Consider the following 25,437-nt stretch of genomic DNA (forward strand, 5'->3'; position numbering starts at 1 on the left):
GCGAAACAAGGAGCGCTTACAGCAGCTACAGGAGGCAATCTAACACCTCCGGAACATTGGAGCTGTGGAATGGGTCCCCGAAGCAGAACGCTTCAGGGGAATATATTCCGTACTGTTCGTAGTACCAAAAAAGTCCGGAGACTGGAGGGCGGTACTAAACCTACGTGGACTCAACAAATGGGTGGCAAGGAAAAAATTCCGGATGGAATTCCTGCGCCACATTCTTCAGATCCTACAACAAGGGGACTTTATGACTTCCATGGACCTCAAGGAGGCCTATCTGCATATCCCGATGCATCCATCTTCCAGGCAGTTCCTACGATTCTGCCTTGGGGACCAGCATTACCAATATACGGCCCTGCCTTTTGGCCTATCATTGGCTCCCAGGGTATTCACCAAGGTCATGGTAACTCTGGTGGCGGCCTTGCACATGGAGGGAATACACATTCATCCCTATCTGGACGATGTCTTTCTACGGGCAGGAGACTTCCAGACAGCGGCCCGACATACACAACGGGCCGGGGAGTTCATGAGCACGCATGGCTTCATAATCAACGAGGAGAAGAGCCAATTAGCACCAACACAGGACACAGTGCACTTAGGTGCGAGACTGAACACAAGACGGGCCACAGTGTCCTTGCCAGTGGAGAAACAGAACAAGATTCGGAACCTGGTGACACAGGTCAGGGCCCAGAAATGGGCAGACTTAATGCAGCTGGCCGCGCTACAGGGCCTCATGATCACCACGATCGATCTGATACTATGGGCGCGGTTCCACGCCAGATCACTACAGTGGGCGCTTCTACCATTCCAGCAGGACATCGCCAGGAGGAGACACGTGCAGGTACGGATCTCGGAGGACCTTCGGAGAGATCTACTGTGGTGGACACACCACTCAAACCTGAGCAAGGCTGTAACCTTTCTAAGGCCACAACGACTGGTGATAACAACAGACGCAAGCAAGAGGGGCTGGGGCGAACATTGCGGGCACCGGATCGCGCAAGGAAAATGGTCCCAGCGAGAAGCCTCACACAGCATCAACTGGCTCGAGCTCTGGGCTGTCACCCTGGCAATGAAGGCGTTTCAACAGCATGTACAAAATCAGCACCTCCTAGTTCGCAGAGACAACATGTCCACAAAGGTGCACATCAACCGCCAAGGGGTAACCAGATCAAAAGCCCTACTCAAGGAGACAAGAATCCTGCTACAATGGGCGGAACAATACACCTTAAGCCTACGAGCGGAACACCTAAAAGGCCTGTCCAACCAACAGGTGGACTGGTTGAGCAGGGAGGACCTGAACCCGGGCGAATGGGCACTGAACAAGGAGGTATTCACCCAGATCACACAACGATTCGGGACGCCCATCATGGACCTCCTTGCGACTTCCCGGAACCACCAAGTCCAACGATTCCTATCCAGGTACAATGACCGGGGAGCAGAAGGGATCGACGCGCTATCCCACGCTTGGCCACAGGGTCTCCTATACGCCTTCCCGCCCACAGCGCTCAGACGGGCGATGCTCAGCAGAATCAGAAGGGAGAGGGCCACAGTGCTGTTTGTGGCACCCCATTGGCCAAGACGGCCATGGTTCTCAGAGCTGATTCAAATGTCAACAGGGAGATCCTGGACTCTACCCCAGAGACCGGATCTACTGCACCAAGGGCCCATTCTTCATCCGGACCCGACATGGCTACAACTGACTGTATGGAAATTGAGCGTACCCGATTGAGCAACATGGGGTTCCCTCGAGAGGTGATCGTGGTCATGTTACAGGCAAGACGGCCATCGACACGTTGCATCTATAGCCATACGTGGAGAGCGTTCGTAAAATGGGCATCGATCAAGGGAGTCCAACCTTTGCAGGCCACGGACAAGGAAGTCATCCTATTCCTGGCCGAGGGCAGGAAGCAGGGACTTCAACCAAACACACTGAGGTGCCAGGTAGCTGCCATTCAGGCATGCCTGGGCAGCGGGACTCGAAGGAGGATATCATCAAGCAGTTATGTAAAAAGGTTCCTGTAGGGAGCAAGCCAGCTGGCTCCTCCGGTAAGGCACAGATTTCCTAAATGGAGCCTACACAAGGTTTTGACTGCGTTAACAAAACCTCCATTTGAGCCACTGAAATAGACAGAACTTCACCTCCTATCGTGGAAGGTCGCATTCCTCATCGCGGTGACTACGGCCAGGAGAGTCTCCGAGCTAGCTGCACTCTCGTCAAGGAGGGAGTTCTGCATCTTCCAACGAGATTCAGTAACGCTGAGGATGGACCCATCGTTCATTCCGAAAGTGAATTCGGCATTCCACCTCAACCAACCAATTAACTTGCCTTCCTTCTGCCCAAGGCCAACACATCCCAAGGAGAAGGTCTGGCACAAGCTGGACGTCCGCAGAGCTCTACGTATCTACCTCAAAAGAACAGCCGGCTTCCGCCGGTCTGACGCCCTGTTTGTAACTTATGGAAACCCAAATCAGGGAAGAAAGGCGTCGAAAAGCACTATCGCATACTGGATACGACAGTGTATTACCAAGGCCTATGAGACACAAGTCATCAAGCCGCCAGAAGGGTTAACAGCACACTCTACAAGAGCGGCAGCGACGACTGCAGCATTCTCAACTCGAGCCACAGTAGACGAAATCTGCAGAGCAGCCACCTGGGCGTCATTTTCCACATTTGTGAGACACTACAGGATGGACCAAGCCGCATCAACCGAGGCGGCGTTTGGCAGAAGAGTCTTGCAGCAAGTGGTAGAACCTTGAGAGACATCACAAATTCCCCACCCAAAGGAATAGCTTGGGTACAGCTAACAAGTTCCTGGATGACTTCCCCCCACTGAAGGAGAATGGTACATTGGACCTACCTGAAGGTTCTTTCTCTTCAGTGGGGGAGAAGTAATCCACATCCCACCCAATAACAGGCTGCAAGAAGACCAGGGTGGCTAGCAATGGAAGGGGAAAGCACACTACGTGGATGGCGATGAACAGGCACAAAGAGCGATCCACGGAGGGGCTTGGACATGACTGGAGAGGTCAGCCACGGCCACTCCAATAGGAGCCATGAAATAAAAGAAATTTGCATAGCCTATCGAGCGAGCAGAGGGGTGACCTAACCAGTTCCTGGATGACGTCTCCCCCACTGAAGAGAAAGAACCTTCAGGTAGGTCCAATGTACCATTCTGTATTATCTGTACACTTGTCATATGCAAGATAGCACCTGTGGCCCTTTGCCCTCAACTCCAGGGCTGATCAGACCCTGAAGCAAAGGTTTGGGCTGTGGGCTCGAGTTCAGCAATGAACAGACAGACAGTCCCAGGCAAGGATCTTTTAAAAAAACAAAACTATTGAAACTATGCATCCTTAGGTAACCTCGTTCATTCCATGTTAGATAAGCCAAATCCAAAAGTTGCAGGCTACTTGAGGAGGAGGCTCTGATGATAAGGGAGGGTAGAACTCTGCCCTCATTGCATGTGCAGGTTACTAGAGCAGGAGATCTCCCGTGATGATGGAAAGTAGAATTCTTTTCTTGTTTGGAAAGTAGAGCTCGTTCTTCTCATTGGCAAGTCAAACTCTTCCCTTCTCTTCCCTGTTCTTTTCTGTCTCTGTTGGGTTGGTGATGTCACGGTCTTGTAAACCCTCCTCTGCTGTTTCTTCACTTCTCTAGTCTTTCCCCCTTACACTCCAAAATGTGGGTGCACCCAGTTCCTGCTAGTTACCAGATTTAGAAGCTAACATACAAGCATTTACTGAACCATTTCATAAAGCACAATCTATTAGCAACCAGTATGAGACATGCAAGCTGTATTCCACATCTGACAAACCAGCCTCTTTCAGGTCCTTCTGTGTTTTCTCTTGATTCTGGCCCTAGCATTCTGATAGAATTCTGGAGAATTCTGAGAAATGGCATATATCCAAGGAGCTTTTGTTCTTCACATATGGCCTCTTGATTCTTCATTGTTTTCAGTTTTGTCCTTTTCCAAAACAGTGAGAAGGAAATGTCAGAACATGTGATGTGTGATAGGGTTTCTGGACATTTGCTGGTGTTACCTTTGAAAAGCTGTAAGTGGACAGTGTTTCCTCAGAAACCCTTTTGCTACATAATGTTGCAGTTGTAACCAATGATATATCTTTTTTTAATCCACTGTCCTCCCCATGTTTTGGGCTTGGTGGGGGTTGTGGATATTTGACACGAGTTGTAGACATTTTCCCAGACACATTTGTGTTCCAGATTTGCTCACAGTCTGCATAATTTAAACAACCAAAAGTTCTGTGGCATCTGAAATACTAAAATTTATTGTGGTTTAAGCTTTAATGGACTGGAGCCTCCATTGTCAGATGAACGAAGTGTTGTTATCTGCAGTTGGCAGACATGGGTATTAAGAAAAAATTTAAACTGTGAGGCCAAAAAATCATGAAATGGAAAAAGACTTTTGCCTTCCCTGTTTACAAACTTCTTTTCCTCTGTACCCACGTGTATATATGCCTGTCAAGTTAAGATAACACTTCATGCATCTTACGAAGTGGGCGGTAGTCCATAAATGCTTTGGTCACAATAAATCTGTCTTTAAGGTACCCGTGGACTTTTGGTTTTGCAACAACAGGATAACAGAGCCACTCCTCTGAAATCAACTGTTTAAATAAGGTATTAAAAAAATAACAAAGGAACGTCTCAAAAACTTTAAAAACACATCTTGTAAACCACAAACATCCAACCTGCAGTAATGGTACTTTTGGCAAATATGGACAGCAGAAGTATGAGTTCATGGACCTGGATTTGGCAGAGTCTGAGCTAGTTCTCATGCACAATGCCGTTGTTTGCTTTCCAGCTCAGTAGATAGGATGTAAATCCACACTAAGACCCATATGTACTATAGTGTGTTCTAGAGTAACACTTCAGTCTTCAGGTTTACATAAGAACATAAGAGAAGCCAGTGGCCCATCCAGTCCAGCACTCTGTCACACAGTGGCCAAAAATATCAGGTGCCATCAGGAGGTCCACCAGTGGGGCCAGGACACTAGAAGCCCTCCCACTGTTGCCCCCCCCCCCCAAGCACCAAGAATACAGTGCATCACTTGCCCCAGACCGAGAGTTCCTGTCTATACCTTGTGCCTAATAGCCACTGATGGACCTCTGCTCCATTTGCTTATCCAGTTCCCTCTTGAAGCTGTCCATGCTTGTAGCCGCCACCACCTCCTGTGGCAGTGAATTCCATGTATTAATCACTCTTTAGGTGAAGAAGTACTTCCTTTTATCTGTTCTAACTCAACTGCTTAGCAATTTCATTGAGTGCCCACGAGTTCCTGTATTGTGAGAAAGGGAGAAAAGTACTTCTTTCTCTGCCTGCTCTGTCCCATGCATAATCTTATAAGCCTCGATCATGTCACCCCTCAACCGTCATTTCTCCAAGCTAAAGAGCCCCAAGTGCTTTAACCTTTCTTCATAGGGAAAGTGTTCCAACCCTGCACTTTTTCCAATGCTATAATATCCTTTCTGAGGTGGGGTGACCAGAATTGCACACTGCATTCCAAATGAGGTTGCACCATCGATTTATACAGGAGCATTATGATACTGGCTGATTTGTTTTTAGTTCCCTTCCTAATAATCCCCAGCATAGCGTTGGCCTTTTTTATTGCAGGCAAACACTGTCTCAACATTTTCAGTGAGTTATCTACTATGACTCCAAGATCTCTCTCTTGGTCAGTCTCCACCAGTTTGGACCCCATCAGCATGTATTTATAGTTAGGAATTTTGGACTTTCTTTGTTTCCTATTTATTAGCCAGTTTTTTATCCACAAGAGGACTCGTTCTTTTATCCCCCAACTATTGAGCTTATTTAGGAGCCTTTGATGAGGTACTTTATCAAAAGCTTTCTGGAAGTCAAAGTAAACAACATCTATTGGGTCCCCCTTGTCCACTTACTTATGACATAAATTCTTGCCAAGAAAAAACAACTAAAGTATTGAGTATCTTAATTCTGTAACAGTCCAAGCCTCCAGTCCTAAGCTTATAGCTGTGGCTACACACCAGAATCTCTGTCTGAGAGCCGTAAGATACAGAATACTCTCTTAGCTATTTTCAGTTGTTATATTTTACCAAACACAAGGAGAGCATGCTACAACAACCTTCCTGATAGGCATGATCACCAATTTTGTCTGAAAGGGGTAACACAATTTTTTACCTCAGTACACGTTTACCAGAACCCTGATTTTTTAGGCTTCCAGTATGCATGATCATAATGACTGAAAAGGGCTTATTTCAGTCCACCCCAAAAACGCTTTCCTTCTCCCTTGTTGGCCTTGTTACTTCTTCATCTCCCTCCCTAATTGTGTGTTTTTCTCTCTGTCTGTCTTTGTAGATCCATGTATTTCATGTGCTCTCCCACACTCTCTCTCGTCTCCCTGTTCTTGGCTTGCTTTTGTTTCTCGTTTTCTGTCATGAGTCACACAAATCTAAGCCTTTAGATACATGTGCTTGTGTGAAGACCACATACAAGATCACATTAGGTCCAGATCTAATGCATCACTACGTTTCTAAGAATTCCAGATAGGTCCCAATATGAGCAGTAGCAACATTGTTGTAAGAGTGATTTTGGACAGAAGAGATATACAGACCTCAGGATCCTGACAGAAACCCTGCTCAGTGCCTGCTTTGATGATGGACTTCCTGTATCATTCTGACCTCACTTTAACTCCCTACCCACTGTTACTTTTCTGCTGCCGTACTCCCACTCTTCAGTTTTCATTTCCTAATTTTCCTCTTACTCTTTCCTTGTTCATGCCTTCTCCACACTTCATGTAATTAACTTATGAAACTCACTGCCAAGGGATGTATTGATGGCAGTTAGTTTAGAAGGCTTTTTAAAGAGTATCCGACAAATTCATGGAGGATATCCCCACCAGTTACTGTAAGCCCTGAAAACTAAATGGAATCTCCATCTTCAGAGGCAGTGCAATTGAGAAAACCACAGGGGTGGGAACAATGTGGGGGGGGCAAACTTTGGCCTCCATGTCCTGCTTGTAGTCCTTCTGATGGCATCTGGTTGGCCACTGTGTGAAACACTGGACTGTCTGGACCTTTGTTCTGGTTCAGCAAGGGCATTGCTGTGTATTCTTACATGATGTAGCTTATAAACTCTTTGAAGGTAACATCACTTCTGTGTACAGACAGCATCTGATGTAGTTGAGGAAAAAGTTGCAGTATTGTTGTTTCTGTGGGATTTGGATCCATAGTGTTCACAGCTGTATGAAAACCACTAGCTGGGCCCTTTGTCCAGTTGTTTTCAAATTGCAATTTGCCCTAGAGCTTGACATATACATGGGGAAGGCAGGGGTGGGAGTGCAGTTCATTTGGTGGCCTGTGTCTATTTTCTCTGCAACAGTGTGGAAATCGTAGGAGGTCAAGAACAGCCTTCCCATGTGACCAGCCAGAGAACTTCCTCTGGGCCGAAACAGCATCACTTGCTGCAGTGGGAGGTAAAAGGAGAAGTGCTGTGAACTAAGAGCAAGTTAGCATCCTGGGCCTGAAGCAAATTCCACTTTCTGCCCATGGGAGAAAGGGGATTTGTTAGCTGTATCAAGGAATAAAAAGCAAACAGCTCTCTGAGCCTGAGATCGACTCTGGGAAAGTGCCCTCAGCCTCTCTTAGCTCAGCTTTACAACTTCCATTTGTAAATTATGTCCCAGTTTTGAAAAGAAGGGAATGTAACTTCCACAACAATTCTTACAATGCAGGCAGGTCCCTGTGACATGAAGCCAAGGAGGAACATGGCAGGAAAAATAAAACAAAAGAAACACATTATTTTGAATGGAAATATTTAAAATTGTTCCTAGGTGAGATGTGCAGCTTTCCCCACCATTTTTAATGTGGTCCCTCCACAGGGTTCTCCTTTGTAACATATTTTCTCTGCCCAACACCATCTTTTCTCATGTTGCAGTGATGAACATTTGATCTCAGGGGTGCCATCTGCACAGAACAATAGAACTGTTGGATTGGCTGGCCCTTGATGCCCTGCAGCCTTTGTTGAGTAAGCATCCTCCTTGCTTACCGTCTTGAACAGATGATTTATTTTATATAAATATTTCCTATGCTATAGACTCAGGATGGGCTTCTGCATTTTTAATGTTTCAAATTCAAACGGGTGTTACAAATATAGATATATGATTTTTAAAAAATCCGTGCTTTTCATCAGCCACTAAATACTAGTCCAAATTAATGGTTCACATTTGTTTTGGAATATACTTAGGTTTATGAAATGATCTTCCACAAGCAGGGAATTCTGGAGTTGGGGAGCAACTGCTAGGAACACACACTGTCTTCTCATCACTCCTGTGCAAGATGATGTCCATGAAAGAAGATGTCAAGAGGTTCTGGATTAACCGTGAATGGGGCACAGATTAGGAGATGATGAGAGATGGAAATTCTAAGATTAGTAGGCAAACTGAAAGCTGCCATCTGCAGGCCTAGATGGCCATACACCCAAGGGTTCTTAAAGATCTCAACTGCAAAACTGTTGATCTACTAACAGGTTTTTGTAACTTATTGCTAAAACCAGCCTCTGTGCTGTGTGGCTGGAAAATAGCAAATGTCACCCTGGTTTTTTAAAAGGGGTCCAGGAAATTACAAGCCAGTTAGCCTAACATCTGTCCCTAATAAATTAGTAGAAACTGTTATTAAAGAGAGAATTATTAAGCATATCAAAGAACAAAGTCTGCTGAGGGAAAATCCACATGGCTTCTGCAAAGGGTCATCCTGCCTCACTGATCACTTGGGGTTCTTTGAGCAGGTTAGAAACATGTGGTTAGGGCGATCCTTAGTTCTTTGTGTAGATCCTTAGTAGATATCGTATATTTGAACCTCCAAAAGATTTTTGACAAAGTACTTCCCCAAAGACTCATGAGTAAGTTTAGCAACCATGTGTCCTCTTAAGGGTTAAAAGTTGGTTAAGTGGAAGAAGAGAGTAGGAATGAATGGGCAGTTCTTACAATGGAGAGAAGTAAGCACTGGGGTCCAACAAGGATTGGTATTGGGACTGGTGCTATTTAATTTGTTCATAAATGATGTAGAATTGGGGCTGAGCAGTGTAGTAACCAAATTTGCAGATGATACCACATTGTTCACAATGGTGAAAACCAACGTGGATTATGAAAAGCTACAGGAGGATCTTTCTAAATTGGGTGAGTGGGCAACAATGCAGCAAATGAAATTCAACATCGATAAATTTAAAGTGATGCATATTGGAACAAAAAAATAATTTTAAATATATGCTGATGAGGTTTGAACTGTCTGAGACTGAGAGAGATGTTTAGTTATTGTTTACCTAATGTTTACCTGGTGTGACATTGTGACTACCCCTTATCTGGGGAGGACTGGTTTTCCTTTAAAAGTGTACTTTATGTTTTGTTCTACTGGGTATATCTGGCTGCCACTAGGAAATTTTAAGGCTTTCCAAACCTTTTTCCTTCACTTTGGCTCTTTACTGGGTAGGTAGGTCGAGTTGAAGGCTCACGAGGTACTATGTGGTCCTGGGAAGTATTTCTTTCAGAGCTGATATACTTAAATAAAAGAAGATTTATTGAAATAATTCATAAATAAAAGGGTAGAACCGTGTAACCAGTAATGTGAATATTTTGAACAATTGCTTGGTGTCTCACACAAGATCTGCTCCCTTACTGACAGGGATCTTTCAGGTAACTTTGTAACTCTTTAACTTTACTTTACTGTTTCCTAGACACTCAGCTCCAGCTTATAACTGTTTCAACACTGAACTGCTTGTCTCTTTTCTTCTCATACACAGAACTGAACTCTCTTATATCACACACAAGACTGCTTTCCTTACAGACCTCCGAACGAACTCTTAACAACTGTCTTTATCCACTGTCAAACCTGTAACTGTTACTCTTGACAGACATACATATTCATCCACTCAGAGCCACGTCCAAAACCCCTCCCCCTCTCTGTCAACCACCAATCATATCAAGCTCACTTCTCTTAACCACTCTAGTCTACTTACCACCATGCAACCAAACTTTTAAAGAGACACACACACACAAAAAACAAGGAATCATTGCAGACATGATAGAGAAAATGGACAGAGGGAATATTTTCTCCCTCTCCCGTACTATGTTATGACTCCTGATTATGGGAAGCAGGATAAAAACAAGTCTTTTCTCAAAACAGTGCCACAAAAACCACTTTCAGCCATTCAGGGGATGGGCAGATTAGTTCGTATTAGTTCCAGTGATCCCTTTTTCACTTTTCTTTCCACATCTAGACTAGTGCTTCACAATAGCCCGTGCTGACTCTCTACCTAGCTCCACAAGGTATATTTTCTTTCCTCTTCCTTGGAGCAAAGTAGTGGGCTGACATCCCACAGCAAGTCTGTGCATAACCGCTTAACCCAGAAAAAGATAAAGGAGCCCTTCATCTCTCTGAAGCTGAAAGGATATTATTTATGTTGGCATTAAACCATGGGCTTGGCTTGAAATTATGTGCGTGGTTGGTGTACTCAGATGAAAATTAAAATTTGCAGCAATAAATTCTGAACATTGTTTGCAAGCAAATATATTTGCAGTGCTTTGAATATTTTGACAAGAGTGAGGGTACTATAAGCCAAGGTGTGGGAGCATAGGTTGGGGATGGTAGGCGAAATGGAATGAGGAGGAACTGAAACTATGTAGTGTTTGGTGTAGCGGTTAAGTGCACGGACTCTAATCTGGGAGAATCGGGTTTGATTCCCCACTCCTCCACTTGCACCTGCTGGATGATATTGGGCAAGCCATAGTTCTGGCACAGCTGTTCTTGAAAAAGAGCAGTTTCTGTCAAGAGCTCTCTCAGCCCCACCTGCCTCACAGGGTGTCTGTTGTGGGGAGGGGAAGGGAAAGGAGTTTGTAAACCGCTCTGAGACTCCCTTGGGTAGTGAAGGGCGGGTTATAAATCCAATCTCTTCTCTTCTTCCTCTTTATAGTTGTTAAGGTACTTTTACAGGTCAACCGGAAGCAGTTTTGGTCAGTAGTTAGTCCTGTTGATCACAGTTTATTTAGAAACTGCAGCTTTATAACACAATCTTCGCAGGTTTACTTGGAAGTAAACCCCAATTAGTTCAGTGGAGCTTTCTTTGAAGACAGCATATTTAGGATAACCAAGTGCTTTACAATGTTTGTATATAATGCCTACAAGCTATGATGTGCAGGCACTCGTGTTCCCATTGTACAGATGGGAAACCAAGGTGGAGAGAATGAGGCTTGACTAAGGCCTTACAAGTGACCTAGGGGAGGAATGGAACCTGAACTCAGATCCCAAGGCCAGTTGTTTCCACCAGGCCACACCAGTTCTCAGCTGTGGGATAGAACAGAAATACTACCACTTAGTTGTTGAGTCTTCAGGCGGCCCTGATGGTTCACTTTCAATTGTTTTATGGGACACAGATACTGTACTGACTTGCAAACTGGTACACATGCAGGATTGAAGAATATTCAGCCGCAAATCTTACAAAATTCCCCTGTGACAAATTTCTTCCTTGGGTTTTAGGATTCTCTGTGACTAGAACGATTTACTGGAACAGAACTTGTGTTGTCAGAATCTTGAATTCTTTTGGAGTTGTATTACCAGAATTCACATGCCAAAAAGAAATACAAATAAAACAAAACAATTCCTACCCATGCTGCTTGTCAATTCAGTAGAAAAGTATCCCGTGTTCAGACAGTTACTGCAAAAAACATGTCGCTGCCTTGCTTTCCTCATAGGGAGTCACAAAATGTGTTGTGACTTTAAGAAAGGGGCCCCAGCTGAATCCTTATCTCTTTTGCCTGCCACATGAAAACTGCGATCAGCAGGTGAATTGACGCAGATCCCATGTCTGCTTTTTGGCTTATTCATGGACTGCCATCTAGCAAAGCTCTCCGCATGTGCTGCCTAAAGGATTTATAGAATTGACCGGCCAGCTTGTGCTGTGGGTATTTCTACATTCAATGTTATCTTGAGATCTAAAGGGGAAGAAAGGACTTGTATGCCTGAACTTGCCAGTTCTTTCCAGCAGCAGGACCTTGGTTCTGAAGCTGTGATTTAGCCTATCGCTTAATTTCTACCAGGCTGGGAAGGTGTTGGGGAGGGGTTGCCTCTGACTGACTTGTGGCTGGGTGTAATGGAGGCCCCCAGTGTTTGCTTGGATGGTAAGAAGCTGTCATTAGTGGTGCAATTAATTTCAGGCACTGCAGTGTTCCGTGCAGCATTTTCTCTCTAATTGATGATTGTGTATATATCTCTACATATTACAGGCTCAGGAGAAGAGTACAAACAGCCCATTAGTCTCGGGGGATATTGGCAGAACACCGGTTTGGTCTGTTACAAGGGAGTTTCGCTTGGGCCTTTTTGAGGATTAGAGGGATGAATTATGTCTGGGTCTGTACTTTGCATGCTGCCTTCTGCAAAACTGTATAATTGCTGCCATTTAGAGGAGTGCATATGCAGAATGTGTCCTAGGTTAAATATTCTAAGGAAATGAATTTAGATGCTTAAAAGCCCAGTCTGGCAAAGCACATGTAGAAATAAGAAGCCATATAAATAACTCTGCTTTGCCACCCAAAGAAATATGACACTTGATAGGTGGGCAACTGGAATGTCAAACAACAACAGTTATTATTTAGATAGTACTGTCACTGTCCATGGAGCTTTACAAAATGACAAGGCAAGCCCCTTCCATGTGAAATTTAAATGTCACACCAATTTTAAATGAAAATATAACCCATGTATCTTATTCTCTTGTACACTAGAGGCTTTGTGAATTGAAATAAGTATAAGCAACTCTGTAGTCATGATATTCAAGGATCTGATTCCAATGGCTGTTTTGTTCAGTCCACCAACATTAAAGCCTGAGAAGGTCCAGCAAGTACAGAGCTGTAGGATTAAAATAGCATTAGCTTCTTATACAGCAGTCACAAGTTCTTTGGGGCTGGGCATTGTGGGTGAGAGGGTGTCACAGGAGTGTTTATGACAAGTTACTTTTAGCGCTGAATTAATATTATTTACTTTCCTTCTGCTTATAATGTTAATAAGCTGAAAATTCCATCCTCCTAGTCTGTTCGGTGGAGAACTGTAGTAATGTCTGCGATTGTGAGGTAGTGGGGAAAGTTTGACTCATAGCACATTTCAGCTCTGTGATCCTTACTTTCGCCATTTCTCTCCAAGGTCTGGTGGCAATTGAAATAACAAGATAGTAGGGTTTGGGGGAGGTACCATCCTCCAGCTACTTCTCATGTTCTTGGATATCTGTTTGGTTTTTTGTTTCATGTGGCATTCTCACGTCGCTCCAGGGATTCATGTGGAAAGGAGGAAGAGCTAAACAGAGGCTATATTACATCCCAATATGTGTATGTTTTCATTCCTGGGACTGTATATTGCTGCTTTGTGCTTGTCTGCAGAGTACTGGACTGTACTGAACTCAGCCCTGCAATTTGACTTCGTTGTCAGCTCTCAGCTCTGAGACACATAAAGGAAGAACAATTAAGATGTCCTCTAAAGATGTAGAGGAAGTGCTTCCCTCAATAGTTGGGATAGCTCGACCTATCCCAACACATGTAGGACTAGAATGCAAGTCTCCCGTGTGAGAAGTTGAGATTTCCAGGCGGTTTGTATTCTGGCATTCTTTGAGAAATTGACTGCAGGTCACAACTGAAGGAGTGTAAATTTTTATGAGAAGTAGATGATATTTGGCCAAGCAAAACAGACTGTTATCTTTGGAGGCGAGGGTGGTTTTTCATGGAAGGAATGTTACTTTCTGCATTATCTGTATCAATCAACTGTGGCCATAATGATAGAGTTACCACCCTTTTGACAGATCTTCTGGTAGCTGGTGGCATGGAACTCTCCATAGGTTGAACACAGTCTATATAGCAAATTATTGTGCACATTATGGCAGCCACACAAAGCAACGTAAGAGCCATGCTAGATCAGACGAATCATCTGTCTAGTCCATTACAATGGCCAATCATATGTCTTAGAAGACCCACATTCAGGCCTCAAAGCCTCTCCCAGTTTTTGCCTCCCAGCAACTGTTGTGTGGACATATAAACTGGGTTCTGTGAGAAATCCTGGTGTGGGCAACAAATTGAAAATGCTACCCCACAAAATTTCGCTACCCAGGAATCTTTAGGCTCTCAAGGGCTTGATCAGGCTGATTTCTCCCCTCCCCTCCCTCTTTTCTACCCATTTGGTGTCAACATTCCATACTCTTAGAGCATATTTAGTCCTCATCAGATTATTATTATTTTTTTTGGTTTTTTCCTTTGGTTGATTTACAAAGTCATATTTTTCTTCATGCCTGGAAAGTCCTCAGGTAGCACACGTGTTGTCTACATGTGGCCTGGTTTTGCTATTTTCATTATTCACACAGAAGCCAGCTGGTTTACTATTAGGTATAGGGACACTGCTTCTGAATGTAGAGATTATATTTTGCAGTAACGTCTATCAGTAGACCTCTCCTCCATGTTAGTACGTATTAGAAATCTCTGATGAAAGGTACCAAACTTCAAGATCGAGCTTTCTGTCAGGGGATTGTTAGAAACAAGAAACAGTTTTTAACACAGTTCTTTGGTAGAATGATCACCTTTTGTCTCTTTAAATACATGGCAAAGAAGCCACCCTGTGGAAGCTGCCTGGAGTGACTTCAGTGACGACAGACCAGATCTGATTTTCATCAGGCCATGAAAAATCCTCAGTGCCAAACAGAAGGAAAGTTTGATTGCAAACAATGAGTCTCCACTAGTGCAAATTTTTCCCAATGCCTTTTTAATTCTCCTACCCTGTTTATGTAAATAGATCAAGGGCTATGCACCTAGGTAGATAGGCTCCAGATGCAAGAGACATCAAAAGGATATGTAGCTGTTCATGATCTCTGGAACAGAGAGGAGCTTGTTGGCGCAAAAACAGTGAAGGAAGGAAGGAAAGGGGGGGGGGAGAAAGCGAGGAAGGAGCAACTGATTGAGGAGGCTTTGGTATTCATTTGATGTTCCAAAAACATTACTTTATCTAAGGAACATAAGGAGATACACACTTCCATGCTCTCTTGATACAAGTGGATTCTTACAAAAGAGGGAAGGGAGCTTACTGTAAGACAGCAAAAAAAAAAATGAATTGCTTGCTTGATAATTGTGGTCTGCTGTGGACTGCTTGTATATTATGAAATATGACTGTCGTGAAGCAGCTGCTTGGTGTGTTTACAATACCAAGTCTACAAAAACATGAGTAGATATAGGAAATCTATCCAAGGGTCTTTATTTTATTGGGAGCGTCATTAAAGATCTTTACCCAATAATTACACTTGTCTCTATCTTGAAAAAAAATGTGCAGTGGCTTGGTAGTGTGTAAAGTGCTGTTTTGCATACTAAAAATGCAAGTGTTAAAGAAATTGGTGAGACCCAGCAGATGTACTGCCGACCAAGCAGAAGTGACAGGAGAATCCACTAGCTACAGCGTCTGGGACTCATACCATGTGACAACTGTGAAAATAAAGTCACAAATCAGGCAAGCCCAATCTTGTCAGGTCTCGGAAGCTGAGCAGGGCTGTCCCTGGCAAGTATTTGGATGGGAGACCTCCAGAGAATACCAGGGCTGGGCGGCCAGAGGCAGGCTCCCAAGCCACTTCCCTGAGTGTTCTCCGTGCCCCAGTAGGAGTCACCAGAGGTCGCCATGACTTCCAGGCATGGGCGCACACACATGCACACAACTGTAAAAATACCCACAAAAAAGAAATAAAAAAGGAAATTAAGTCACAAATAAATTGCTGGTGTTTTAACAGGTTTGTAATTGATTAATCCATCAGTCACCTTGCCCAGGGGAAAGCCTGCTTGGAAGAAGAACGTGGAAAGGGGGCATAAGGCCCAACAATGGGTGACCGACCACCACCAAATAGGTGAGGATAAGAGAAATTGGCGTCTACAAACTGGTTAAGGGTGTTCAACCCAGGGATGGGGACACACACACACACACACACACCCGGTAGAAGACAACACAGAAAGAGAGTAGGGGGCATAAGAGTCTGGGTGTCAGCAGTGGCACTGTTCTCAGGGCAAAATAGTGCTGCATAAGCTGAAGGATGGGAGATGAGATCACCCCATGAGGACGAATCACAAAACCTCCATGACTACCCCATGGAGCAGTGACTTGCAAGACCTAGAGAGAACAACTATAAAGATCAGTGCTGTGAAATGCAGGGCAGAGATCTCCTTTGCTAGATTTTCCATGACCAGTCAGTCCTATGCTCAAGTTAGGCAAGCCCCAGGGCACAATGAGTATATGTTTTGGGGAAACTGATTGGCAATGCATTATATTCAGTAAAGCCACAACTTGTTCCCTTGACCACTGAGTCGCTGGCTTATTTTTCTCTTGGTGAATCTGAAGTTCGATAAAAGACCCCTGTGCTAAAATTGGCGAGTTTTCAGAAGGAAAGCCAGATCAAGGCCCCCTATGATCCCCAGAATCCTTAGATTCTACTTCTAAGAGTTCCCATCTTCATCAAATCAGCCAAAATTGGACAACCAATGTGCTGTGGTGTTCAAGAAAGGCAAGGGAAATTGTGGTTCAAAACCCTGCTCTGCCATGGAACTTACTGGTCACATCGGGTCGATCTCTCTGGTGTAGCCTAACACACCTCACAAATTTGTTAAAAAACATACGTATGTTTTGACATGATGCAGATATGCGTTGCAGAATGCATCATCTGAGTTCCATTCTTTTAGCGCAAGAGCAATGACTTTGTTTCAGAAGGCACTTTTTTGTATTGATATTAATATCAATCAGATCTATAGGCAGAAATATTTCAGGGGGGAAGCACTGGGGGGGGCACGGCGTCACTTCTGACATCACAAAAATAATAAATACATTAACATGAAATAAAAATAAGTGAGGTGCCGGGGTAACTGCAGAGGCTGCTTTTCTTCATTTCCATGTATTGATTATTCTTCTGAGTCAGCCAGAAGGATAAGTACATAGATCTGCTGAGGAGCTGGCTAAGGAACATTTTATTGGGAACATTTGGCTGTACAATCTCAGAAGAATATATAGTTGATCAAAGAGAAGTACTACTGGACATGTGATTGCACTGGAGGCTTCATTTGTATTTTTGTATTTCTTTTCTTTGCCCAGTGGTTAAACTTTGGAACAATTGGTTTCTGGTCTTTATTCCATATTTTGTATATGTATGATTGTATATATTTTTACATATCAGCCAACATGTTCTGTCTGTATTAGACCTCTGATGAAAGGCCTGTAAAGGCCGAAACGCGTTAGGTCTATCTTATTAACCCTTGTATGTTTTTATATTTGTATATGAGGTATGAATGGGCCCTTGTTTGTTATTTTAATTTATGTTGAATAAATACATGTATATTTTTGTATGTTTCATAATTAGATTTTTAGAGTTGGCCCTCTTCTATTCTTGACTAACCTTTTTAGGTTCTGAATTCTAGGTTTAGGTTCAGTTTTTTCCCCTTTTTTCTTCTTTGGCCTTGGAGAGGCTTACATGAGAGACACCCTCCTCCCCCGGAACAGACTTGACCCACTGCTACACCACACAGCTCTGGGCCGGACTTTGCTCCTCTCCGATCCTAAAATCCTTCCCGGTTATGGCAGCCACAGAGAGCTAGAAAGAAAAGTGAGGTGCTGGGGCGGGCCGCTCTGCCTTGCCTGCCTGCCTGCCTCCTCCGCACCCTGGCCATGAGTCCCGTGGGCCATCTCCTTCACCAAGCTCGCTGGGGACTTCAGAGAGAGACCCTTCCCCCAGGACAGACCTGACCCACCGCCACACCACACAGCTCTGGGCTGGGCTTTGCTTCTCCTCTTCCCTTCATGCTACCGTGGCCTCTCTCTGCGCGGAGCTCCTCTGCCAGCTTACTTTTAGGGTGAGGAGTGGAACGGTGGGCCTGCCAGCACTAGCTCTGAGGCAGAGGCAAGCGCAGTTGTCGCCCCAGGCTGGCAGGCTCCTGGAGAGGCCTTACCCCGGCAGGCAATTGCCAGTTCTTCCTACTGCTTCCAGCTGCGGCCAAGCAGGAGGGGCGGGAGACCTGGTGAGGCTACCCCTCTCCCTCCCAGTCTCCCCTCCTGCTCAGCCTCAGCTGGAAGAGCCAGCGAGGCCACAGCGGGCAGGGCTAAGGAACGCGGTGCGCCAGGGGTGGGGGTGGGTCTGGCATCCTCCTGAGGTAGGGAAGGGGTCATCTGTGAGGGGCATCGTGGCTACTGGCCTGACATCAATTAGCATTTTTAAAGATTCCCAGTTAATAGGGTGCAGTGTTCAATAATCAATACAATGCAATAGATTGACCTAGATTCACTTAGCATTGCAGCCTTAATAAATGCCAGTATCTTTGCAATCCATCTCATACAGCTGATGAGGGAACCAATGAAAGTTTATGCCACAGAATCTGTTAATTTTGGGTCTGTACCATGACTAGTATGTGTCAGATACAAATTTTGGTGGGTGGTTTGTGGTCATTAACAGCTGCAGAGGCTCCCAGCTGTGGGATTACATTGAAATCAAGGAAGCTTGGCTGGATCAGAAAAGATATTGCAGTATCAGGTGGGGTAAGGCCTGCGTTCACCATTGCTTGCTTCTCTGTTATCAGTGAGGACAAGAGCTGAGTTTCCTACATGAACTTTAGGCTACCAAATTCCTGTCTCCTTTCAAGAAGGAGTTGCTATACCCCAAAGGTAAAAATTGTCTCTTCTGCTTCTTTCCCAGACATCCACAAAATTACAGCCAGGAGTCTTATAATGGCATCCAGAGTAGGGTCTAACTCTGCTCCTTAACTCACAGGGATGGCGCCCTAACTCACAGATAGAGGAATAAATGCTAAAGTCATCAGTCATGCACAGTGTTGGGTTCTGTGGGCCAATGCTTCCTGGAATGTTTGCCCATGGAAACAGGCCACAGCATTTATGCTCTCATCCCAGTTGTTTTTGCGTCTTGTTCTTTCAAAAGAAACCTGTGCTGCGTTGGTGGAAAAGTGAGATAGTGTCGTCGGTCATAGCGGGTGGGAAATTAGGCATTTATATAAGCAACCTTATAATAAACAAGGCTAATTCAGCTGTTACAAACTAGGGAATCATATATTTGAAGGGAGCACTTAGCCCTTAGGTGTGTGTCACTCTGAGCTTCTCGGAGAAACAGAGGGATAAACTTTTGATAGCTAGATGGATCTCCTCCTGAATACTCCTCCTCTCTTAACTCCCTTTGGTTTCCTCCTTCCACCACATCTGCTCCCTTCACTCCTTCTAGCACACTCTTCCCTGGAAATATTTATTCCATGGTGTTTTGAAGCCAGTTCCCTCTCCCTTTTCAAGTCTCCACTTATCAGTTGTTATTTTGCAAGGCCTCTGCAGGTCTTCAGTAACTTCATGTTGTCAGTAGTGTCTGTTAATGCTGCTTTTCTTCAGCCTTGCTAATCTTTTACCAGTTATGTTCTTTCTTTCTTCTTTCCCCTAGTTGTCCAGCTTGAGGGTTTAACTACATGCTACATGGAAATTCATGTCATGAAGTTGTATAGAAATATTGCTTCTATATTCACATGCCTTCTCCTGTGATGTCTTTTGATAACATGCTGTGTCTTGTTTCCTGTTGCAAGCCAATTGGTGAGGCCACATGGCCTCAATAGCCATGCCATAAACCCACATTCTTTCACACTTTCATGCCAAACGCCAGACCTCATGGCTTCACTTTCTGGCCCACATGCGACTAGTCACATAGACCATGAAGTAGCTGGAGTTTGGGGTCAGATGACTGCAGGCGGGGTCCCAAACTTATAGCCTATCCCCACACGCAGCTATGGCAACCAATAATTGGGCACACCCATGCCCACTCACAATTGGCTGATGGTCACATCTAATTTGTGACTGGAATTGGGGTATAATTGTTTGATCCCTAGGGGAGTGAGTTCTCTTGCTCTTCTCTTAGCTCCCCCTTCCTCCTCTTATCATTATCTGTTTTATGGCACCTGAAATGCTGCCTTTTGAGAGACAAAGTGTTGCTTTGTGACTTGGAGCACATGGCTGTGCAAAAATGGGATTTCCCTTCAAAATCCCTTGGACTATTCTGGACTGTGGATGTTCCTGATGTGGTAACTATGTATCTTCAATGTGTAGTTAAGGCAAACAGCCCTAGCCTCTGTTATTTTTGTAATCTCTGGTAGTCTTGTTCACTTTACAGCGCTATAGCACTATAACAAAACAATCCAGGCAGTCCAATGGGGTTGATATACTGCTGTTCCGTTATAGCGCTATAGCGCTATAACGCTATAAAGCAAACATTAAACAAAAAAGCCGGAGATCGCCTGCGCAGGTGAAAAACGGCGGGGAAAAGCGCATCGGAACCGGGAGAGGAAACTGAAGACTACTTGGAAGCGGTTGACAGGTAAAACGCTTCAGCCCCGTTTCCTAAACGGGACAGAAGCGTTTGTGTCTGAAATTACAAATATATTCCGGTAGGGAACCAGTTCTAAAACAGTTCTGTCTGAAATGACAGACCAGAAACCGTTTGGGAACCGTTCCAGATTATATCGTCTGTCTGAAATTCCTCTATGTATCTTCAATGTGTAGTTAAGGCAAATTGCCCTAGCCTTTGTTATTTTTGTAATCTCTGGTAGTCTATGCTAAGCTCTGTACTGAATAAAGATCCTTCTTATTGCTAAATTGTTTTTGATGTTGTAACTGAATTCCAAGTCTAAGCCTGGTGCCTAACCCTGACCACATATGCTACCTTGGTAAGAGTGTGCATCTCTAGATAGAGTGGCTTTTTTGTTAAATCCCAGATGCTAACTAAGGGTTGGAATCTCTCCCTTAGGAAAGGCAGGGACTAGTGAAAAGAGGTTCTGGTGGCAAATTGTTGTGAAGACCAGAGATGGTACAGACTGTCTCGTGGCTTGTTGTTTAATGTACTGAAAAGTACTGGATTCCCTCCCATCCCTGCCCTGGCCTGGGTGGGTAAACCCTGTACAGAAGTATTGATGGTTTTTTTATGAAAAAGAGCAGCTTCAGAAGAGGTGATTTTCAGCGGGAAAATTGTCTGTTTGTGTATCTATGCTTAGTCCTTCCCCTTCCATCCTCCAAACTAGTCCCAGCAGCTTTTTTCTCTGCTGACTCATGCTTGTAAGTGTAAACACACATCTGGATCTCACATGACAGAGCTGGTTGGAGGAGAAGATTTGGAACAGAAAAAATGGGCTGCAGGCTGCATATACACTTAGATGTTTTTCTTCTTAGAATTGCCCCTCCCTGAAGTGGCTTTTCTTTTTTTTAAAAAAAGCAGTCTTTGGGACTTTGTTACACATGCCTCCACATAATGCATAGTTAGCCCTTTTAAATGTAACTGGCTATTAGCCATGACAGCTAAATAGACCGTCATTTTGGAGGCAATATGCCTCTGATGACCAAATGCAAGGGACAAATAAGAAAAGACGGCCACAACCTGCATGCCATGCTTGTGAGCGTCTCTGGCATTGGTTTTTGTGCACTGCTTAGTTTCTCCCTCTCTTTGGCTTCTCATTAAAGTACTTTTGATCACTTTGAAAAATCCCAGGTGATACAAGGACATTATTAATGTTGGAAAGACATGTATTCTACATTCTGCTATTTTTGTTTATTCATTTGTTTAAATAAAATATCACCGTTTGTCATGGCTCAAGGTGGCTTACAAATAATAATGTAAAATATTACAATTTCAAAGCAGCAAACAAAAAACCCCAAATAACCCCCCCACCCCAGTGATACCTGCAATTTTTATTCTTTTAAAAGCTGGGATGGGGTGGGTGCTGCAGTAAGATGGGGGAGTCAGAAAAAAAAATCACCTCTCTCTTCTCTGTCTGCTGTCACAAGCCATGAGAAGATGAGGGGAGAAGAAGCAATTTTACTTGGTTCCTTAGTGCTGCAACTCCCAGTCCTGTGGCACATTTTGCCTGGGAGGAAGCAAGACCTGATCCTCAGAGAGGAGCTCTGGGACAAATGACAGACTGCTGGAAGAATGGGAAGGTGGGAAGAGATCAAGTGTGAACTTTTCCAACCCATTTCTCCTTTTGAGAAACTATTTTATGGATCATTACTGATAAGTACCATTCCATCGCTTCAAAGCTTCAAATGAAGCTTTGATTACTCTAATACATAAGGCTAATTCGGACGGAAAGGACATAAAAAATTATAGACCAATTTCACTGCTCAATGCAGATTATAAAATATTTGCAGCCATTATTGCAAGCAGACTGAAAACTGTCCTTTCAGATATAGTTCACCAAGATCAAGCAGGGTTCTTGCCTAAGAGACAGATAAAAAACAACATAAGGATCATCTTGAACGTCCTGGAATATTATGAATTGCATCCAGGTAGACAAGTAGCCTTGCTGTTCCTGGATGCCGAAAAAGCCTTTGACAGGGTAAATTGGGATTTCATGCTACAAAAACTTGCAAGTTGGGATTGTGGAGAAAATTTCTACACAATGATCAGAGCAATCTACACTAATCAGAAAGCTAAAGTAGTCGTGAATGGAGATGTGACACAAAGCATACAAATCCAAAGGGGTACAAGGCAGGGATGCCCGTTGTCACCACTTTTGTTCGTATACTTGCTGGAAACCTTGACAGACTTAGTAAGAGGTCAGGACCAAATAAAAGGGCTCAGAGTACAAGGGGAGGTGTTCAAAGTCCAAGCTTATGCAGACGATCTGGCATTTATAGTAGAAGAACCAGAAGAATCGCTTCCACACCTATTGAAAACCATAGAGGACTATGGAAAGGTTTCAGGCTTAAAAGTTAACTATAGGAAAACTAATATAATGATGAAAAACTGTACGGAAGAACAAGAACATCAGATCCAACATATGACCAGTATGAATGTAGTCAAAAAAGTGAAATATCTAGGAGTGACACTGTCGAAAAGAAACATCACACTAGTAGAGGACAACTACGTTAAGCTGTTACAAGATGTGAAGAAAGACTTATTGGGGTGGGAAACCCTAAAGCTATCATTTATGGGGAAGATTGCATTAATAAAAATGAATATCTTACCAAGATTCCTCTTCCTCGCGCAAAATTTACCGGTATTAAGGAACATGAAAATTTTTAAAGAATTAGACCAAATATGTAGAAAATTTGTATGGTCAAACAAAACCGCGCGTATTAACTGGAAAAATTTGCAAGATAAAAAAGAAAGAGGCGGCTTTGGTGTCCCCAATTGGAAGTTATATTACTCAGCAGCAGTAATGGGATGGGTTAGGGAATGGGCAACGTTGGAAAATAAGAGGCTTTTAACATTAGAAGGATTTGACCTTACCATGGGTTGGCATAAATACCTGTGGTATGGAACAGAAAAACAACCTACCTATTTTAAACAACATACACTCAGAGGGGCACTTAGTAAGATTTGGCAGGAACTGAAAGTACGCTTCTATATTAAAACACCAAGATGGGTATCCCCTCTGGAAGCCTTTTCTATCCCATCCCTTATGTGTACTTCAAAAGAAGCAAGATATGATGATTTATTAGATGAAAAAGATAACTTATTAGCTCAGGATGCTCTTAAGAAGAGAAATATATCGCTGACATGGTTGGAGTATTGGCAACTAAAGGCAAGATTCGATAAGGACAAAATTAACAAATTTTATCATGAGAAAACAGAGTTGGATAAACTGTGGTTATCCACAAATGACAAACTAATACAAAAGGTATATAACTATCTTCTGGATGACTATGTAATGGATGAAATTGTTAAAAAACCTATGATTACTTGGATGCAAGACCTAGACTGTCCGCAGGATATAGATATAGATACATGGTCTAAGACATGGAAATCATTGAAATGTTTAAGATCGATTTCCTATAAGGAAAATGTATATAAAATGGCTTATAGATGGCACCTATCACCGGAGAGGTTAGCAAAGTGTTATCCTAACCTTTCAAGTAATTGTTGGAAATGCAAGCATAATGTAGGTACTTATTTTCATGTATGGTGGAGGTGCGCTGTTGTACGAAGATTTTGGCAAAAAGTCCACACAGTTGTCAAAGCTTTAGTGGAAAGGGACATACCATTATCCCCGGAACTTTTTCTGTTAAACATGATCCCGGATGACTATTCGGAAAGTGATAAATATGTACTCACATACGTGTTAACTGCAGCACGTATCCTTATTGCCACGTATTGGAAACAAGAGGGAATCCCCTCTAAGAAAGAGTTAATATATAAGATACTAGATGTAGTAGAGATGGATAGACTGACTGAAATCTTACATAACAGAGACGTAGCTTTGTTTCATAAAAGATGGGAAAAATGATACAACTGGATAGAAAACAGTAGAAATATAATTTCATAATACCCATAATACTTGTGTATGACTCCAAAATATTGTACATGATTACTGTATGACTTGTTTTGTATATTCTCTCTTGGAGAGTTAGTTGTAAATATTAAATAAATTGTTAAAAAAAAAAGATCATTACTGATAAGTAGAATCTACTGTTCTCCAGTGGTCTAGGAGTGGGGCAGTCCTTGACTCCTTACTCCTGGGAAAGCACCTCCCCCTTCCGTAGGCAGGGCTGGCAAACTTTGATCCCAGAGGGGAGGGGCTTATCCTCTGATCCCCAGTCTTACCGGCCCTGCCTTCTGAGCAGGATGTGCTGGCTGTGCTCTGAAGAGCACGAAGATCCCAGAAGACACCAGAAGGTCAGAAGAAGAAGTGGAGACCTAAAGGGCAATGGGAGAATTACTTACCTTCCAGCCCTAAAAAATTTGAGAGCTGCAGGCCTCGAATTACAATGGATCCGGTGCCGGCAGTCCTGGGAGGCCGCCAGGTGGTTGCGGTGCCAAGAGAAACGCCTCGGACCCCGCTGAGAAGGTGGCGGTAAACTGCTCTCCCCCCCCCCATCCAGCCGCGGCGGCGTGCAGCGGTTTTGGGGAAAGATGCTCAGTGAGCCTGGGGAGAGCAGAGGCAAGAGAGGCGGCCGAGGGTGGTGCAGAATCTCTGTCGCCTTCCCTTTCGGCATTGGAATGGAGCCCCCTCCTTGTTCCGGATCGTGGCGAGGAGGGACGTGTCTCCTGCACAGTCTACCCGGTCGGCTGAACCACGGTAGGACTGTATCCATTGAGAACTGGTAAGGTGTGGAGGGGGAGAGAGAAAGAGGACTAACCCCCCTCCTCCAGTTTTCTTTTCCCTGCCCTTTACTCCTTTCTCTGGATCTGGATGGGAGGTTCTTTAAAAGGGCGAATTGCTTCTGGTTCATGGGTCAGGTCTCTAGCAGGGACAAGGCAAGGTGTGGAGGGGGAGAGAGAAAGAGGATTACCCCCCCTCCTCCAGTTTTCTTTTCCCCGCCCTTTACTCCTCTGGATCTGGATGGGAGGTTCTTTAAAAGGACGAATTGCTTCTGGTCCATGGGTCAGGTCTCTAGCAGGGACATTTTACAGTCCTTATTGCTGG

General features: G+C 44.0%; 1 protein-coding gene across 6 annotated transcripts in view; it reads left to right on the forward strand.

Moving 5' to 3' along the window:
• Positions 1-25,437, forward strand: part of SLC29A1 (solute carrier family 29 (equilibrative nucleoside transporter), member 1) — a 125,645-nt gene that overhangs the window by 68,292 nt on the left and 31,916 nt on the right. Inside the window, exon 2 of one of the 6 annotated variants that reach the window (XM_015416918.1) lies at positions 7,932-8,021. The exons of 3 other annotated variants lie outside the window; for them this stretch is intronic. The gene's annotated coding sequence lies outside the window, so the exon portion shown is untranslated. Of the gene's footprint in view, positions 1-7,931; positions 8,022-11,816; positions 11,946-15,864; positions 15,903-25,437 lie in introns of those variants that run through there. 2 more of the 6 variants (XM_015416919.1, XM_015416921.1) reach the window with 2 other exon arrangements.

Source organism: Gekko japonicus, unplaced genomic scaffold (assembly GCF_001447785.1).
Source record: "Gekko japonicus isolate JY-2015 unplaced genomic scaffold, Gekko_japonicus_V1.1 scaffold342, whole genome shotgun sequence".
In the NCBI taxonomy this organism is placed as follows: domain Eukaryota; kingdom Metazoa; phylum Chordata; class Lepidosauria; order Squamata; family Gekkonidae; genus Gekko; species Gekko japonicus.